The following is a 13,369-nucleotide window of genomic DNA, read 5'->3' on the forward strand; positions in this document are numbered from 1 at the left end:
CAGTAAATTGTGCTCCTCTATCTGTGATAATGGATACTGGGACACCATGAAGTCGGAATATCTCCTTAAGATATAACCTTGCATAATCTTCTGCTGAATATGTGGTTTTGACTGGAAGAAAATGAGCTGATTTCGTGAGTCTATCAACAATCACCCATATGGAGTCATACTTGCGTCGGGAACGAAGAAAACCTACAATGAAATACATGTTGATTACTTCCCATTTCCAGGATGGAATTTCCATGGTTTGCAACAATCCTCCTGGATTTTGATGCTCAATCTTCACTTTTGGGCAATTTGGACACTGAGCTACAAATTCTGCTATGTCCTTCTTCATCCCATCCCGCCAATATATTAGCTTAAGGTCGTGATACATCTTTGTCGCTCCTGGGTGAATGGAATACCGAGAATAATGAGCTTCTTCTAAAATCTGACGACGTAGTCCGGCAACATCTGGAACACATAGCCTGTCTCGGTAACTAAGAACTCCCTTTACAGGAACCTCAAATGGTGACTTCTCTTTCTCAGAAAATGTATCTATATAGTGACTCAACTGGGGATCTTCATATTGGCGCTCTCTCACCTCCATATATAAGGATGAAATAGTTGGGTTATGAACAACAATTCCTGCATTACCGGAATCAATTAAATGAACTCCTTGGCTGGCTAGTTGATAGAGCTCGCGAACTAATTCTTTCTTCTCTGGATGAACACCACATATACTGCCCGTGGATTTGTGGCTAAGAGAATTGGACACCACATTTGCCTTTTCGGGATGATACAAGATACTCACATCATAGTCGTTCAATAATTCTAACCATCGCCTCTGCCCGCAGATTCAACTCTTTCTGCTTGAAGATATATTGGAGACTCTTGTGATCAGTATAAATATTCACATGAACGCCATACAAATAATGTATCCATATCTTTAGTGAATGAACAACTACTGCTAATTCAAGATCGTGGGTCGGGTAATTCTTCTCATGTTTTCACAGCTGCCTGAAAGCATAGGCTATAACCTTCCTGTGCTGCATCAACACGCAGTCCAATCCGACACCGGAGGCATCACAATAAACAATATAACCCTCTAATCCTTCTGGAAGTGTCAGGACTGGGGCTGAAGTTAATCTATCCTTCAGTTCTTGGAAGCTACGCTCACAAGCATCGGTCCATTGAAATTTTGTCGATTTCCGAGTTAGCTTCGTCAATGGTGCTGAAATAGAAGAGAACCCTTCCACAAATCCTCTATAGTAACCTGCTAATCCAAGAAAGCTACGGACTTCCGTAGGCGTTGTTGGCCTTGGCCAAGTCCTCACGACCTCGATCTTTTGAGTATCCACGCGAATACCATCAGCTGAGATAATATAGCCCAGAAAAGTCATAGAATTCAGCCGAAACTCACATTTTGAAAATTTTGCATATAACTCTCGAGTCCGAAGAATTCCAAGGATAGTACGCAAGTGATCTGCATGTTCTGTTTCTAACCGAGAATATACTAGAATGTCATCGATGAACACGATCACAAATAGGTCTAGAAAAGGCCTGAATACATTATTCATCAAATTCATAAACACTGCCGGAGTGTTAGTCAAGCCAAACAACATAACCCGAATTCATAGTGGCCATATCTGGTTCTGAAAGCCGTTTTCAGAATATCTTCCTCTCTAAATCTCACTTGATGATACCTCGACCTCAGATCAATATTGGAAAACCACCTGGCACCCTGTAATTGATCAAATAAATTATCAATTCTCGGAAGTGGATATTTATTCTTGATTGTCACTTAGTTCAACTGTCTAAAGTCAATGCACATTCGCAAGGAACCATCTTTCTTTCTTACAAACAAGACAGGTGCTCCCCATGGCGATGAATTGGGTCTAATACATCCCTTCTCGAGCAAATCTTTCAATTGTGCCTTTAGCTCTTTCAATTCTGCGGGAGCCATTATATAAGGAGTTATAGATATAGGCTCGGTGTCCGGCAGCATATCAATGGTAAAATCAATTTTCCGTTCTAGCGGAAGACCTAGAAGTTCATCTAGAAATACATCCGGAAACTCATTTACTATCGGGACAGATTGAAAAGTCGGCGATTTAGCTTCGGTATCTTGAACCCAGACTAGATGATAAATATAGCCTTTTGCAACCATCTTCCTCGCTTTGAGGTATGAAATAAACCTACCCCTAGGAGTCGCTGTGTTTCCCTTCCATTCAAGCACTGGTTCTCCTGGAAATTAGAATCGAACCATTTTTGTTCTGCAATCCACATTATCATAACAAGAGGCCAACCAATCCATGCCCATAATCACATCAAAATCTAACATTTCTAGCTCAATTAAATTAGCTATGGTCTGACGATCGCACACCACAATTGCACAATTTTTATACACTTGTCAAGCTATTACCGGGTCACCAACTGGAGTAGACATTCAAAAGGTTTAATTGGTTCGGGCTTCACCCCAATACGGACAACAATATAAGGAGTGATATAAGACAACGTAGAACCCAGATCAATCAATGCATAAGCATCATGAGAGAATATGGATAGTATACCTGTGACCACATTAGGGGAGGACTCAAGATCTTATCGTCCGGCTAAAGCATAAATACGTGGCTGGGGGCCACCTAAACTGGATGCTACCCCGCTGCCCCTACCACGGCCTGCTGAAGCCTGGTGAGTCTGCCTACGGGGTGCACGGACGAAGAAGAGCCGGCTGCTGATCCCGTAGGCTGGGCCCCAACTCTACCACCCATCGTCGGGCACTCACGCATCATATGCCCAACCTGACCACAGGCATAACAAGCATCTGATCCTTGGTGACACTGACCCGAATATAATCTACCACACTGGCTGCATTGCGGTATCGGTGGTCTCCTTTGACTAGAATCACCTCCCAACTGAGGACTTGAAACCCTTGAACTCTGACCCAGACCAGAATAAATAGGGGGATCAAATCTCCTACCTACGAATCGAGGAGGTGCACTAGCTGCCGACTACCTGGATATCTTGAGTACTGTTGCCGCTGACCCCCTCTATACTCACTACTCGCACCGGCAAATCTAGCTCTCTTACTATGCCCTCTGTTCGCATCATACTCACCCCTTTGCGGATGTTGTTGCTCTTCTAAATTTTGAGCGTGAGCCTGAATACGAGAGATGTCCATCCCCTCCTGCAATGAAGCTGTCAATAAATCTTTGAACAAATGTGACCCTAAGACACTCACAAATCGATGCACTCTGTCTCCCATATCGGCTACCATGGTCGGAGCATATGGGGCCAATCAATTGAGGCGAAGACTATACTACTCATATTTCCTTACTTTAGATTTAGAAACCTATTAGCTCGGGCCCTTCGAACCTCGGATGACTAATAGTGACGAAGGAAAGCATCTACAAATTCCTGCCAAATCGGGAGAGGTGCATTTTCCTTCCTCGAAGATATCTAGTTATTATACACTAGAACGACGACATCCCGCAGTCTATAAGATGCCAACTCCACTGACTTGGTATCCGAAGCATGGATAATCATCAACGTCCTCAATATCTCATCTATAAAGCCTTGCAAGTCTTCATCTGACTTTGACCCAAAAAATTCTGGAGGGTTTAAACTCATAAAATTGCGAGCCCTTGCACTAACAGCCCGATCACCTGGGCTCGTACTCTGTCGTTGAGCCTGAGCAGCAACCAATTGAGTCAATAACTGAATAGCCTCGATCATCTGTTGACCCGAAGCACCTGGTGGAGGGACTAGAGGTATAGGAGCTAGCGTAGAGACCCCTTCTTGTTCCTCTAATATGGGCGGAGTGTGAGAGGTACAAGATGGAACCTCATTAGGACTCACCCTCCCCTATATGTACCGGTGGCTCCTGTTCAACCCGCCTTCCTACCGCAGTCTTGCCCTTCTAGGCGGCTGTTGCTTTTTCTATTTATCGACATCACTCAAATCATAACACACAATTAGGGAGAAAGGAAATCTTATAACATAGCTCTATCGCACGATCTATGAAGAAGAAAAACGATCATTATTCCTAAATGCCCCGCAGCCTCTTATTTATAAGTGTGGCGCGGTGTAAACAAGACTCTACTGGACACGGCTCGTACACACACCCTAGGACGGAACTGCTCTAATACCACTTTTGTCACGACCCAACTAGGGGCCATGACGGGTAGCCGGAGCTGACTACCGAGCACCGCTTATTATGCTGACTAACATATTTAGCCTGGGCATGCATCATCTTTAACACAAACTTATCATGAAACAATCTCCAAACGTCCCCCAAAACATATATAAGCATAGGCTCATAAGGCTACAAAGTGATGTACAAAATATACAATGAAGAAGTTTCATAACATCTACAACCCACACATAGGTATCTACGAGCCTCTAACTGAACACTGAAATCATAAGGACAGGACAGGATCCCGCCATGGCCCAAATATGTACACAAAAGAATATAGTAATAGGTTGCACCTCCGGAGTAGTGGGGTGCTGTTATATCCCGTGTTTTCTCACATTTGGAAAATTAGAAATAATCTTGACTTCTATGAAATAAAGTCATAATTGATTACATCTAGCACTTGAGTTGTTTGTAAAAGAATATTAATGTGAAAGTGTCGGGGAAGGCTAAGGGCAAAAATTGGAATTTCGGAAATTAGTTTCGGGATTTGTAAAACAAGGATTTAAATCCATTGGGCCAAGAAAAATTGATGAGAAATGAGGCCCAAATAGGGGTGGGTGGCCGGCCATAAGGCCAAGCCCACCCAACCTTTTTAGTCATTTTTCCCATGTGCTAATACTAATAATATTGTGGTCTTTATCCCTTAGAGCCTTCAAGAAATTAGAAGAAGAGAAAGAACAAAGCACAAGAGAGAAAAAGAAAGAGGAGCTCTCGGGTTTGGCCATGGAAAATTGACCCTCAAAAATCTTGTGCCAAAAATTGATATCTTGTGATTTTCCTACTAATTCAAGGTTCCTTCTCAACTTGGTGTAGTTGGTTTCGAAGGAAGAGGTCTTGGTTCATCAAAGTGATCACATACTCAAGTGAAGAAGATTTGAGAAAAAGGTAAGAATTCATCCCTTATTATTGTGTTATGAAGTTTTGTTTGTGTGGTAGTATGTAGAAATGAGTTGAAAGTATAGAAATATGGAAGATTTCAAAATGGGTTTGGAATATAGTGTATAGCCGTGAGTGTATATACGTGGTATACATATATGAGTTGAATTTTATGTTATATTCAAATTGTGTGGATGATGGTATTCACATTGGAAATGAAAGTTGAATGAGTTTAGTTGAGTTTGGTAATGTGGTGCTTGGCCGTGTGGTATGAAGTGGTGGAATGGAAATGAATTAATTTTGTTTAATGTGTTAGTTGCGTTATTATGATGCTTGCAATGTATATGGAGATAAAATGATATAAGTTTGTATTGAAATGGAACGTAGAAGCTTATGTCGTTTTAGTACGATTTTATGACATTATGAAAATGAGGTTGTTAGGTTGCAAATTATGATGATCATTGATAGATTTGGAAGAAGGGAACATGTTATGAATATGTATGCCAAAGATTAGAAGCTTTGGATGAAATATGACTTTGGCGGAAAGTTTGTATATTATGTATATCGTGTGTATAATTTAAGGAAACGATATGAAATGCTTCTAAACTATGTTGTGGTGATCTAGATTGATAATGAATGTGAAATCGTTGACATTAGTTTGAAAGTTAAGGTTAAAGTGAAGGTTATGGCATTATGTCGGCAAGTAGAACTAGTTATGTCATATTGTGTTTTGTATTGATTGTTGTTGTTGTGGGTGTTGTTGTTGGGTTGTTGTTGATTGTTTTGGCCGAGTTGAATTCTCGGGGGTGCTATATGTATAGGGGAGGTGCTGCCGAAATTTCGGTAGACATATATGAGTTAAGTTGAATTCGTAGATTCTATAACTCACAATTGGTAAACATGACCATTTGCAGACTTTTGACGAAACGGGAAGTGAGCTCGGAAAGGCGTAAGGAGCTTAAAAGGTATGTAAAGCTATCCCGATTCTTCTTTTGGCATTTCCTAGAAGTACTAGGATCGGATTCACGCCTCGGAGAATATTCTGCCCATCGGAATCCGCATCTGAAATTGTCACATTTTCGTTCAATAGGATTGAACCCTTTTGGTATGCTTTCTTGAAAATTATGCAAATCTTCCCCAAACTATTTGAAAGGTTATAGAATGTCCGTAGAACCTTCGTAGGTGACCCCATAAGCTTAAAATAAGTAATTTGAGCCCACCGCCTTGCTTGTCCCGAGGTGGGCCCAATATTCCCGATTTTACCCTTATTGTACTTAAGGCTTGTTTTCGAGCAGTTTTCGAAAGAAATGTTCTGACTACTCATTTAACTACTAAACAAAGACAGCTTTAAATACTCCATTAAGTCTTATAAATTGCTTTGGCACTCGGAACGATTTCAGAAAGATTATGCTTCTATAATTCATTGGATTGGTTTGTCATTGGTATGCCTCATTGAGTCTCTGAAAATATTTATGATGTTTTAATTGCATTTAGTCTCTCACTACACCATTCGTGGATGCCCCAATGTTTCCCACACTGAGCCCGGGCCAGGATATGTTGTCAAGCGTAATTCTCTGCATTGTTCGCCGTGCCTCGATGTGAGGGGGCAGGTATACGCGTACGTGGGTTTGTGGAGTATTCTGTGCCACGTACGCTTGTTCTGATATGATTTGCTATGGCCATCTGATATGATATACTATGTTACGGGGTTACGCCCCTATTCTGATTCTTTTGAGTTGTGGCACCAGCGTCGGGAGGGTGGCCACGTTCTGTCTACCGAATCCCTTGGCAGGGGCCAGATTTGATATGACATATGTTTCTGTACACACTCTGCATGTTTTGAAAATATGTATTTGATACTTTGGATTTTCTGCTCACTTTCTGTACGTTCTGTACCAGTTACGATTTGTTTCTGTAATTCAGGCTTTACATATTCAGTACATATTTCGTACTGACCCCCTTTCTTCGGGGGCTGCGTTTCCATGCCGCGCAGGTACTGACGACAGGTTTGCTGATCCGCCCACCTAGGATCTTATTCTGCTATTTTGGAGCGCTCTCTTATTCGGAGCCCATCTTTTGGTACAGTCTGTCACTATTGTATATATGTATTCGTTCATGGGTACGGCGGGGCCCTGTCCCGTCATATGATTCTGTCCGTCTGTTTAGAGGTCTGTGGACATGTGGGTTAGGGTCTTTATGTACGGATGGGTGTATATGTTGCGTTTGGGGTGATCCCATTCGCCGCGGCGGCCGGTCCGCATATGTTTAATGTTTCTTTGTTGGCCGTGTGTGGTCTTTGCTGGTATTATCTGTGCGCAGGGTTAATTTGGATAGTCTGTAAAATAAAGGAAGCTCTGCCGAAATTTTTCTGGAAATTATCTAAATTGGAAATGTAGCCTTGTCGGCTTCTGTTATATACTTGATGCGTTTGATAAAATATGAGATAACATTTGATAGATTTGTTTGGGTGCCCAGATCGGGCACTAGTCACGACCTACGGGGTTGGGTCGTGACAAAAGTGGTATCACAGCGGTTCGTCCTCGGAATGTCTACAGACCGTGTCTAGTAGAGTCTTGTTTATCGGTGTGTTGTGCACCACACCTATAAAAAGGAGGCTACAGGGCATTTAGGATACTACCCTTCTTTCTGTCTTAGATCGTGCGATAGAGCTGTGTTATCAGGATGACTCCTCCCTAACGAATTGTTATATTTGCAGTTATGCCTCCAAAAAAGGCGTCAGCGGCCCAAAAGGCCAAGGCAGCAGCTGTGGTAGAGACTAGTCGGGCCCAGAGGGTTACCAGGGCCCATGCACATATTGCTCCTGATATTTTGCCCCCGGCAGAGGGCTCTTCCACACCGCCACAGGTAGAGGAGATTGGAGCAGCAACAGCTGCAGGTCGAGGGGCGGCTCCACCGCCAGCTCCCGAGATTCCAGTACCTGAGCCTCCAGCTCCACGGCCAGGGACTGAGGATCAGTCTATGAGAGAGGCAGTCCCGCTATTGACCAGACTTGTGGCGGGACAGGTTCAGGGGCACGGATTGGGAGGTGACCGAGCAGGCAGGCGCGACAGTTCGAGAGCTCGTGAGTTCTTGACTTGTGGCCCTCCAGAGTTCTTCGGGACAAAGCCCGAGGAGGATCCTGAGGAGTTTATCAGGAAGATGCGGCGCACCTTACATTTGATTAATGCCTCCACGACAGAGTTAGTCACGTTGGCTTCGTACCGGCTGTATGATGTAGCGGATAATTGGTACGAGTCATGGGAGTTATCCAGAGGTGATGGCGCTCCCCCAGCAGTTTGGGATGATTTTTCTCAGGCTTTTCTTAGCCATTTTCTGCCTCCGGAGTTACGGCGGGCCAGGGCTGACAGATTCTTATTGCTGAGATAGAGGGGCCACAGTGTTCGAGAGTACAGTATGGAGTTCGACTCATTGGCCCGATATGCACCTGCTGTGGTAGCTACTATGGCTGACAGGATGCACAGGTATATTATGGGGATGGACCGGTATTTTGTCGACAGTTGTTTGGTATTGGCCGCTCAGCCCGATATGGATATTGCCCGTATTCAGGCTCAAGCCCAGGGCATGGAGGACCGGCACACGGGTCATCAGCCCGATAGGAGTCAGGATCGGAGACAGCCTAAGAGGGCCAGATCATCTAGGTATTCAGGAGATTTTCGGGGCAGACAGCCTCAGCAGCCGCAGCAGCGTAGCCGACATCTATCCCAGACGGCACAGAGCGCACCTCCACAGCCTACAGGTCGCAGATTTGATAGCCCAGGTTATTCAGGAGCAGGTCAGAGCTCCAGGGCTTCAGGTTCGCGGACAGATAGGGGTTCTGGTCAGACGAGGCCACCTAGGCCTCAGTGTTCTTATTGTGGCAGATACCATCCTGGGGAGTGCTACAGAGCCACCGGTGCACGCTTTTCTTGTGGCCGTCAGGGCCATTCTGTGAGAGATTGCCCGTATAAGGGTGGTTCGGGTGGTGCAGCGCAGCCTACCAGATCAGCCGCTGGGTCATCATCTTCGACAGTGGCTATGCGCCCTACAGGGCCGGGTACATCAGCACCGGCAGGTCGCGGCAGAGGCCGTGGTGGAGCTTCGGGTACTGTGGTCCTTCGAACCGCATTTATGCTTTGGCCAGCCGCTAGGATCAGAAGGCATCGCCTAATGTCGTTACAGGTACATTATTGGTTTTCTCTCGGTCTGTGTATGCATTAATTGATCCAGGTTCGACTTTGTCATATATTTCGCCTCTTGTTGCTGGAAAAATTGGTATAACGTCTGAACCTATAGAGCCATTTGAGGTAGCCACACCGGTTGGGGACTTTATTGTAGCAAAACAGGTATATAAAGACTGTTCTGTAATTGTATGTGGCCGTGACACTAAGGCAGATCTGGTGGAGTTAGATATGATCGAGTTCGATGTTATTATGGGTATGGACTGGCTAGCTTCCTGTTATGCTAATGTTGACTGCCAAAATAAGGTAGTTCATTTCCAGTTTCCTGGGGAGCCAGTTATAGAATGGGCCGGTAATACAGCATCGCCGAAAGGTAAGTTTATTTCATACCTTAAGGCGAAGAAAATGATCAGAAAGGGTTATATTTATCATCTGGTTCGGGTACAAGACTTGACAGCAGAAACGTCGACTCTTCAGTCAGTTCCCGTGGTTAATGAATTTCCAGATGTATTCCCAGATGAGCTTCCAGGTCTTCCTCCAGAGCGGGAGATAGATTTTTCTATTGATTTGCTTCCAGATACACAGCCGATATCTATTCCCCCGTACAGAATGGCACCGGCAGAATTGAAAGAACTGAAAGAGCAGTTGAAGGATCTGTTAGAAAAAGGCTTCATCAGACCCAGTACTTCGCCTTGGGGAGCCCCGGTATTATTTGTGCGTAAGAAAGACGGGTCGCTGCGTATGTGTATTGATTATCGGCAGCTGAATAAGGTAACCATAAAGAATAAATACCCCCTTCCCAGAATTGATGATTTGTTTGATCAGTTGCAGGGCGCCAAATATTTTTCGAAGATAGACCTTCGGTCAGGCTATCACCAGGTACGGGTACGAGAGGCCGATATTCCTAAGACAGCATTCCGGACCAGATATGGGCATTATGAATTCAAAGTTATGTCTTTTGGGCTGACTAATGCTCCTGCGGTATTTATGGATTTAATGAACCGGGTATTCAGGCCGTTCTTAGATATGTTCGTGATTGTATTTATCGACGATATTCTGGTTTATTCTCGGTCCGAGGCAGAACATGCAGATCATCTGAGAGCGGTACTTGGGGTACTTCGGCATCAGAAATTATATGCAAAATTTTCTAAATGTGAATTCTGGCTGGCTTCAGTGGCATTCCTGGGGCCTATTATTGCAGTTGATGGTGTCTGGGTGGATACACAATAGATTGAGGCCGTGAAGAATTGGCCTAGACCCACGATGCTGTCACGACCCAACCCCGTAGGCCGTGACTACTGTCCGTGCTGGACACCCATACGTACCCAACAACCCAAACCAGAATATAAGCATAATATACAGATACGGGAGTCGAATGGCTTTACTAATTATCGTAGACAAACAGACATATCGCACGGAAGCCGATAAGGCTATCATAGAACATAGTAACCCAAAACATATACACAACCCACATGTATGTCTACAGACCTCTACGAACAACAAGCAAATCATAAGACGGGACAGGGCCCCGTCATACCCCTGAATAACATACATATGTGCAACAGAAGAGTCTGTACCCAAAATATAGGCTCCGGACTAAGGAGCATTCCAAGATAGCAGAATAGGATCCTAAGCGGGCGGATCAACAAATCGATCGTCTGTACCTGCGTGGCATGAAACGCAGCCCCCGAAGAAAGGGGGTCAGTACGGAAAATGTACTGAATATGTAAAGCACGGAACATAGTGAACAAAGTCATAACTGAAGCAGAAGGTACAGAAAATGAACGAAATATCCAGAATATCAAAATGCTGATCATAAAGCATAAATAGTGCATGCAGAAGACATGTCATATCTGGTCCCATTACGGGACTGGGTAAATAGAACGTGGTCGCCACCCCGACACTGGCGCCACAACACAGCATAACTCCAGAGTAGGGAATAACTCCGTAACATATCATATCATATCAGAATGTGCACATGTCAAACATATCAGATGGCCATATCATATCATATCATCATATATCAGAATGTGTGTACATGGCACAACATACTCCACAACCCATGTACATGTATACCTGCCCCCTCACATCGAGGCGCGGCGAACAATGCAGTGGAATACGCGTGATAACATATCCTGGCCCGGGCTCAGTGGGAGAAACATTGAGGCATCCACGAATGGAGTAGTGAGAAACTAAATGCAATAAAAATACCATAGGCTTCCAGAGACTCAATAAGACATATCGGATGACAAATCGAAATAATGCAATCGGACAGAATCATAGTAAGTGTATTTCGGATGTCATAATGAACTACGGAGAAATAATCTTTCGGGGATCGTTCCCAAGTTCCAAAATAGCTTATAGGACTCAAGGGAATATTTAAAATGATTATTATATAGTAGTTAGAAGGACAGTTAAAACGTTTCATTTTATATTTCTCGAAAATCAGACAATAGTACATTAAGAGGCAAATCGGGAATAGTGGGCCCACCTCGGGACAACCGAAGCGGTGGGCTCAGATTACGTATATTACGCCTATAGAGTCACCTATAAAGGTCCTAGGGATGTTCCGTAACTTTCCAGGCAATTTGGAAAAGTTTGCGTAATCCTTTCAACAAAACATACTTATAGAATTCAATTCGATTGAATGAAAAGGGGACATTTTCAAACACGGATTTCTATGAACGGAATACTTTTCGAGATTCAAATCCGATCCTAGTACATCTAGGACATGCCAAAAGAAGGGTAGGGATAGCTTCACATACCTGTTAGCGGCTATTCGTAACCCGTTCGTCTCGTCGCTCTTTTAGCCTATTTATATAAGAGTAACGTTATTGTTAGTAACTATATTATCTAGTTTACAAATCCATAGCCTATTTCTTATCGAACCTATATTCTAGCTTATACATATTCTCGTTTAAGATTTTTTATTACCTAAAATTTAGCGAAAATCCGGCAGCACTTCCCCTATATTTTCACCTATCCAAAATTTCCAATTGCTCTAATGTTGACACAGAAATACCAACAACAACATATGGATACAATTATATTTTCAATTCCTCCAACTCAACACGAACAACAAAATGTTCATATCAATAAAATTTTAACTTTAACTTTCTAATCCTTTCGCCATATAACTAGGGAATTCTTCCATAACCAACTTAATTAGAAAGATACGGAGATAAAACATACCTTAATCTCTAGAACACTTTATTAGAATCCCAGTTCTATGCTTTCAAAACCAGCCATACAATAGGGTGACAACACTCCAAAACGTTTATGCCATCACTTAGCTATCAAGGAAGGAGAAGATGATATAAAAATTTAGCAACTACTTTTGTGTTTTTATACTTTTGTGTTGTTGAACACCTGAACGTTTTCTTAGAAATAATATGTAATGAACAACTGCTTTCCTTGTTTCCAATTGCAAATGAAATTAAATAAGGTGTTAAGGACCATTTTCCACCTTTATACGTGTCATTTGGTACATAAATGTGCTAATGACTCATGATATTTTAGTACCAATATGATGCCACCTATTGACCTAATTAGTGCCATGTATCAGCCACTATTTTAATTATCTAATGCCATGCAGCAACTTGCTAATAGTGCTTATTTATTTAATTCCACTTAATATCATAATTAATTTCTTGATCTCAATTCATTTTACCAATTATTTTTAATACACTTCATATATCCATTTCCATGATTATGTGACGTACCACTAGTCCATAGTCCCTTTTGGTACACACATTTTTTTTTTTTTTGTAATGCCTTTCCTATGGATCAAGTAAATATATATAGTATAAAAAATGTTGTCCCAAATAAGGTAGACAAGGAATAATGCCATGTTCCTCTTGTCAATTATAGATACGTTGTTCTCCACATAGCACGTAATATTGCAGCAACTATTCTACTAGAGTTTTTTTTTTTATGCAAATGAACAAATATATCACCATTTCCTCTACTTGAAAACGTGAATCTACCTAACTTTCACCACTTCAAGACATACCTATATTGCTGCCACCTAAACCTCTTATAGTTGCATGGTCATAAGTCTCCCTTATCCCTATGTTCTCACGTGGATTCATATAAATTAAACTTATCCATTTTATTCAATTAATACCATAATTAATCC

At 42.7% G+C, this 13,369-nt stretch overlaps 1 long non-coding RNA gene across 1 annotated transcript; it reads right to left on the reverse strand.

The window, feature by feature from the left end:
• Nucleotides 1–10,652: 10,652 nt before the first annotated feature.
• Nucleotides 10,653–12,624, reverse strand: LOC132642510 (uncharacterized). Its single transcript, XR_009583209.1, has 3 exons — nucleotides 12,424–12,624; nucleotides 11,997–12,042; nucleotides 10,653–10,895 (listed from the first exon to the last, which is right to left on the reverse strand). It is a non-coding gene; the product is annotated as an uncharacterized LOC132642510 (long non-coding RNA).
• Between the last annotated feature and the right edge of the window lie 745 nt (nucleotides 12,625–13,369).

The sequence above is a fragment of the Lycium barbarum genome, chromosome 5 (genome assembly GCF_019175385.1).
Source record: "Lycium barbarum isolate Lr01 chromosome 5, ASM1917538v2, whole genome shotgun sequence".
In the NCBI taxonomy this organism is placed as follows: domain Eukaryota; kingdom Viridiplantae; phylum Streptophyta; class Magnoliopsida; order Solanales; family Solanaceae; genus Lycium; species Lycium barbarum.